This window comes from Botryllus schlosseri, chromosome 13, assembly GCF_051294905.1.
Source record: "Botryllus schlosseri isolate E-star chromosome 13, Bs_hap1, whole genome shotgun sequence".
NCBI classification, from domain to species: domain Eukaryota; kingdom Metazoa; phylum Chordata; class Ascidiacea; order Stolidobranchia; family Styelidae; genus Botryllus; species Botryllus schlosseri.
Genome location: NC_137248.1, coordinates 11,137,462 through 11,144,447, shown reverse-complemented (window position 1 = coordinate 11,144,447; position 6,986 = coordinate 11,137,462).

Genomic DNA, 6,986 nt, shown 5'->3' with positions numbered 1-6,986 from the left:
CGTGGTGTGGATGACTTGAGTAATGGCATACCGTTCAGGGAGAGACAGATAGGTCAAAGTCACGAAAAGTCTGCATTGAATTTGAGGCGGATGATACATCACGACTTGCCAGTAGTTGCGTGGTGTGATATGATCTAATGAATGCATGATGGGAATCGCTTGGCATTAGGGCGATTGTTTTTTAGTAGGCCTACTGAAATTATACGCTCCTTTGCTATTGAAAGTACAACTAGATACTATGCTTCATTGTGGAACCTTGATAGGCCCCATCGCGGCATCCGAAACATTTGGTACAAAGCTACGCACGTTACTGGAAATAACACGTTTCCGAAGTCATGATCATCCTAGGACCTAGGACATAGTCACAAAGTGCAATGAAATCGATAAAATACTCAGTGATACTCAGGCCAACTACTCGCTCATGCCCAACCCTTCTTGGCATCTCACATACGGATTGTGTACGCTCAACTGAATTGAAATAACGTGGCTGCCGAATCAAAGAATGTCGCTCGCTTTAACCAGACTGACATACCCCAAATCAAAATCCGGATACTTTTCAGACGAATTCAGGGAAATCCTCTGTGCCTTTTCCTGAAAAACTTATCAATTTTGAGAGAAAGTTAACTGAAATCCCCATAAATTCCACTGGAAAGCACCCGGTTTTCTGTAATTTTCCCCGAATCGAAATCTGGATACTTTCCAAGCGAATTGGGGGACTTTTTCGTGAAAACTGGTGAATTTCGACAGAAAACCGATGGGAACGCACTATAGATAACTAACCTATGGATAGATGCGCATCACGTGATTCACGGTCGAGTGATGCTACAGTCGCAGATTGTTGTCGCTTCATGAAACGGCAACGTAATTGCTAATCCCATACATGACGACCCGAGCGCTCAAATTTATTAACGTTGATATCTTTCAAAAGCTACAGTCGCGCTGATTCTGATAATATACATTAAATTTCATCGAGGCAACGGAACCACCCCAAAATAGCCTTCAAAATCTGAAAATCGGCATTGTTCTAAACAATCGCAACGACGCAGCACAATGACCATAACAATGGTCCTTGCGTGGTTGCGATCGTTCAGAACAATGCCGATTTTGAGACTTTGAGGGGTATTTCGAGGGGGTTCCATTGCCCTGATCAGAGTTTGATGTATATTATCAGAATCAGTGGGACTGTAGCTTTCAAATAAGATCAACTTTATTAAACTTGAGCGCTCGGGTTGTCATCTATGGCAGTGCTCTTCAACCTTTTTCGGAATGGTACACCCTTTTAACGTTTGCTCAAAACTCGTACACCCCTGTTCATTAGGGGTCTTCAAAAATGACTTTTTTTCTCAAATCGTACTGGCTACTTGATAAAATTGTTAGGTTACCTAATTTAAGCCTACACACCAAATTTGGTTCGATTCCAACCAGTAGCCGCATTGCTACGGGAAAAATAAATAACGAAAAATTTGAAATTTTTCTGTTCACCCGATGAAAGTATTATGTTGTCTATAAAAACGATGTTCTTCAAATTCGGTTCAATTCCAACCAGTAGAAGCGGAGTTATTGCCGTCAAAAATTTGGATTTGAATAAAATAGTATTTGGTCACAGAGTCTATTCGCCGCCAGTTAGGCCGCCTGTCACGCAAATTGGAATTTATTTCGTGTCAGCCCCAAAACAGCATGACATTACGAACGATAATCAACCTAAATGTAACAGTATTGGGGAGAGAATAGGTAAAGCTACTGCTGCAGAAGTGGTAATTCAGATCAGCGATGATAGCAGGCGCACCAGCCTACTGCGTATCAGGCCTGCCCCACACCACACACAGTCGACAGAAGCACATGGGCTGCATGAGATGTCAGTAACCTCAGATCCTATGTCGCTATACACAGTCTATTGTCGCTAATTTGCATCACTAGTAACAAAATATTAAATTACAAATGTATGGCGAAATATTGGACATAACATCGGCATTTTAAAACAAAAGGGTTTCGATTTCATCATGGATGCTGTTTCGACCCTGGCTGACTACGTCACTTTTTTATTTTCATTGCGGTATTTATTAACGTCGGGTATGAAGTACCGATTCAAGAAGTCTGAGCTATCGCGGCGGTTTCCTCAAAAATCACTAAAAGACAAATGACTAGCTGAACACATGTTTGTTAACTGCATACTTTCCAACACCAAACGGAGCCATCGGTCTATTGCCGACGGCTAAATGATTACGGGAGATTTGTGCTTATGACATCACAATCAAACGGTGTACAGTATTACACTTGAGATAACATCGTACCATGCTCACAGGGCCGTAACAGCACTTCGTCAGCTCCCCCCCAAATCGTTGGCCTAGGGCCCCCATGGGGTGATAAACCTAACTTATGGGGGGCTTCGCCCCCCCAGACCCCTCCTTGGCTATTCGCTTTTTGACGCTATTTCACATCTCCACTGGGTGTACGTTATGTGAGACCGCTTTTCCCGCCTAGACGCGCGAAGCGCGAATAATTTCAGTAATTCAAGAATGTAATCGGGCAATATGATCGGGAATTACATATATATTGCTATCAATTTTGATCCTCTCTCTGCTCACGTAATCAGATTTACCGGTAGAGCTGAGCGAAGTCTGTTTTAAAATTGTAGGACATCCCAATAATAATTAGACATCTTTGGGCGTATACCCGTTGGCAGGAACTAAACAGCACTTCGTCAGCCCCGCCCCCCCACAATAACTTGGGTTTTGGGTTCTCATAGGGTGATAAACCGACCCCTCATCACAGTGTTCGCTTTTGTCGAGAAATTTGCTGCACTGTTTAGTGTGCCAGCTCGAAGCGCGAAAATTTTCGATAATTCATGATACAATCGGCCAATAAGATTGCATTGCATATATATTGCTATCAATATCTTGTCCTCTCTGCTCATGTTATCAGATTTACCGGAAACTGTAGGGCCCATAAATAATAATTAAACATTTTCGGGTGGGCGGACCCGTTGGTATGACTTCGTTACATGATTTTATTTCGTGACCTCCTGTCTGCTATATCAAAAATATAAAATTGCTCTAACGTACTAAACTAAAAGACGCACACGATTTCAAATTGGTATTTCTTCACTGGCATATATTTTTTTCTTGCTGGATGGTATTTGTCTTCTGAGGTTCAGATTGCAAAGACAGGAACATATGGCGCCAGTCATTTAGGCGCCTATGGACAATTTAACCTATTATTTGGTATATATAACGAAGTTTTCGGTCTGCGTAAGGGCAGTCCGTTTCGGCCAAGCTTTTCGCGCTGCCGATCGTTCTGGCACACTTCTTGGAGTCGCATGTAATAAGTACTAAATCATTATATATCTTGGTGCGTGGTGACGTGTTAATGGCCAACGCCGATATGTCCATTTCTATAAATGTTGCGTGTTTTTTCTTTGGGTAAGAGTACCAAATAATGAACATAATTGGCAACTTTAAATCGCGCGCAGCGCGAAAGATTTTGGAAAAAATTGCATAAATTTTAAAAAAATACGATATAATTTATGTTAATTCACGAAATAATTTGGGGCCCCCTTCGAGCTCACCCCCCCAATTGGGGGGTTTGGGGTTTGGCAGTTACGGTGCTGCATGCTCATTAACCTGTGCGTCAACCTGTCCTGACCCATAAACCTGCCTTTGTGATAGCTAGCCATCGGCTCATTGTAATTCGGATCTGGTACCCCCCTGTACACCCCATCCGAGTGGTACACCCTTTGCAAATTCTGGTACACCCTAGGGTGTACGACCACCCCGGTTGAAGAGCACTGATCTATGGGATTAGCAATTACGTTACCGTTTCATGCTATGAAGCGACAACAAATCTGCGCATGTAGCATCACTCGACCGTGAATCACGTGTTGCGCATCTGTCCGTAGGTTAGGTATGGACGCACCGAGTTCGCTTGAAAAGTACCCGGATATGCGGTTCTCTGCTATCCGGATTTCTCGTCTCCCTAAAGTACGCGATATGCCTAAAATAATGAGAGCGACATCCGTACAATATTCCTAATTAGTCTCCTCAACTTAGCCGACCGATATTTGTCACGACCACATCTATCAACTTTCATAAGGGTAACTGTAACATATGACAGAAGCTTTACGCAGGTTGAAGGGCCATTCCCGATGCGGACAAAACAATATTGCCGGAAAGCAAAGTTATTCGCCCCATTAACGTACTTCGCTTCGCAAGCAAAAATAATATCCAGATATCCCTGAATAATTTGCACATATTAGCGCAAAATCTGTAGATATATGGTTATATTTTCCAATATACGTAAGGTCGTCCACTATGCAATTCAGCAATTGCACTCCGACGGTATGAAATGCGCGTCTCTATTCAACCCAACTTCAAGGATCGGCTACAACACCGAGGCATAGGTTGATTCAAACTGTTTTGAGCACGATCAGTAGCCTACTTGGACTCCGTTCTTTAATAGCTTCGTAACGATGGTTGCTTCTGTAATCGAAATAAAGAAGAAAATCCATAATTCCATGACACTGCAACTTCTATAAAAATACAAGTTGAACACTTGGCAACCTAATACACGGGGGCTCATACGAAATTTTTATTTGATTTCACCCTCTCTGCCTGCAGCATCTCCAATTCTCCACCGGCGATTAACGCAGTTTCTAAATGTAGATGTAGAATGGTAACATACATATACAAAATCAAACAATGGAAATATGCACTGCCATTTCAACTTCCCATGGCCGGCGATGGATAGCGGGATTACGAAATATTAATCTAATAAATTAAAACTGCGGCCATAATTCCGGCCAGTAATGGAACTGTAAATGACTAACAGTCGAATACTTCAACTGTATAGCCTACTTATCGTGAGTGAGCGATACGGATAAGTTTGTATCGGATACTATACTACATTGACGCTTTGCGCGATTAGGAATACGGAAATATGTTGGATCGTATAATTCCATGTGTTACTATTCACTGAGCCCTATTTACTGTGATGACACTATCATCCAGGCGACCATATACGCCCTGAAATTGCGCACATGACCCACGGTACCGCTGCACAAATTATATTGACCGGGAAAGTTCGGGGAAAGTTATTGTTCACTCCAGGCTATTTCGCGCGAAGCATCAATGAAGCCATGGAGTTCTCCGCCCTTCTCTCTCTCTCCCTCTCTCTCTCTCTCCCCGAATCGACGATTGTGCCGAGGATCGCATAATATTTAGAAATCAATAATAATATCGCAAGTTCTGCATCTGATAGAATACACAATCCTACACTTTCATATTCATTTCAAATCGCTGTTAGAATGAATTCTAGTCCTACCAAGTTTAGAGATGGACTTGGACAATGGACATGTTACGAAAGGAATTAGGGATTTGGATTTGTTTTCGTGAGGAAAATTCAATCGAATTCGTACTTTTTCTTTAGGAACATTTTGTTATAATGATATATCACGTATATCCAATCAATTCGACCTCATCGTTTTACCAGTGTATCATAGTTCCGTGATTTTCGCAAAGTACCGTGTTTACATTGTGTCTGTGGCCTTACAAACAACAATGTAAGCCCGCTGAATATTTCCGTGAATAAGTCCTACTTCTACTATGATTACACTAGCGTAGTCTACTTTTGCTGCTTAGTTTGTACATATTTGCGGACTGGTCGGCCCATTCATTTGAATATTGAAGACAGAGAGATCCTTTTGCCAATCCGACGCGTAACGTACAAGCGGAGTCTTTACAACAGACGTGTTGGTCAAATCATAGTGTCCTATATGGTGTCGACACAAACAAATCTCACGGCTCAGTGAAATTGTATCACGTCACATTTTCCATTTGGCTACAGGCAATTTGACGGTCATTTTTGATCAGCTTGCCGAGCATTAAATTTGGTGAAACGGGTATCAATCGAAAGCTGTCTCTGCACTGATTACGAATATATAAATTTTATTCCGCTCGCGGCGCTGGAACCCCCACAATCAGCCTCGAATTTCTGATTGTTATGGAGATTGGCATTGGGACGCAACAATGCTGTATGGTGAAACTAGAGAGTTAATCTCACGTTACTCTCTCATTTCGCTAGACAGCATTGTTGCGTCCCAATGCCAATCTCCATAACAATGAAAAATTCGAGGCTGATTGTGGGGGTTCCAGGGCCGCGAGCGGAATAAAATTTATATATTCGTAATCAGTGCAGAGACAGCTTTCGATCGATACCCGTTTCACCAAATTTAATGCTCGGCAAGCCGATCAAAACTGACCGTCAAATTGCCTGTAGCCAAATGGAAATTGTGACGTGATACAATTTCACTGAGCCGTGAGATTTGATTGTGTCGACACCATATAGGACACTATGGTCAAATCTTATTCAGGCAAGCTAACTACTATAATAGTACGTTTTACTAATCATTATCAAGATTAGCGGTTCTAAACGTTTTTGACTAATCACCGCCTTATTGATCTGGACATGTGTTTATCACCCCCTAAAAGTCAGAGTATGTCTACTTTTCGGGAGTTCTTGGGCAGTTTTATATATTATAGTTACATATATAGTTCTGCTCAAACAGTTGTGATATGGAAATAGGCCTACGCATTTTTACATGCTGCATTTGTAGTCAAACGGAAAGGGTTTTTGAATACAATTCCATCACGTCTATGAGCAGAATTATTTAGTAGATGGGATTCGGCCCAGGTATGATATATAGTCCATATCCATCGGTTAAAGCCCGTGACCTTTAGACTTGCCAATTTCGTTGTGGCAGAGGTAGCATGATAGTATAAGGTCAATGTAAAGAATGTAGGAGGCAGCATCATTTTATCTTAATGCATATACCCAGGGCCGTAACAGCACTTCGTCAGCCCCCCCCAAAACTTTGGTCTTGGGCCCCCCATAGGGATGTAGACCAAACTTCTGGGGGGATTCGCCCCCCAGACCCCCCCCCCCCGGCGATACACTTTTACCGCTATTCATCATTTTAATGGAGAGATTGTTTA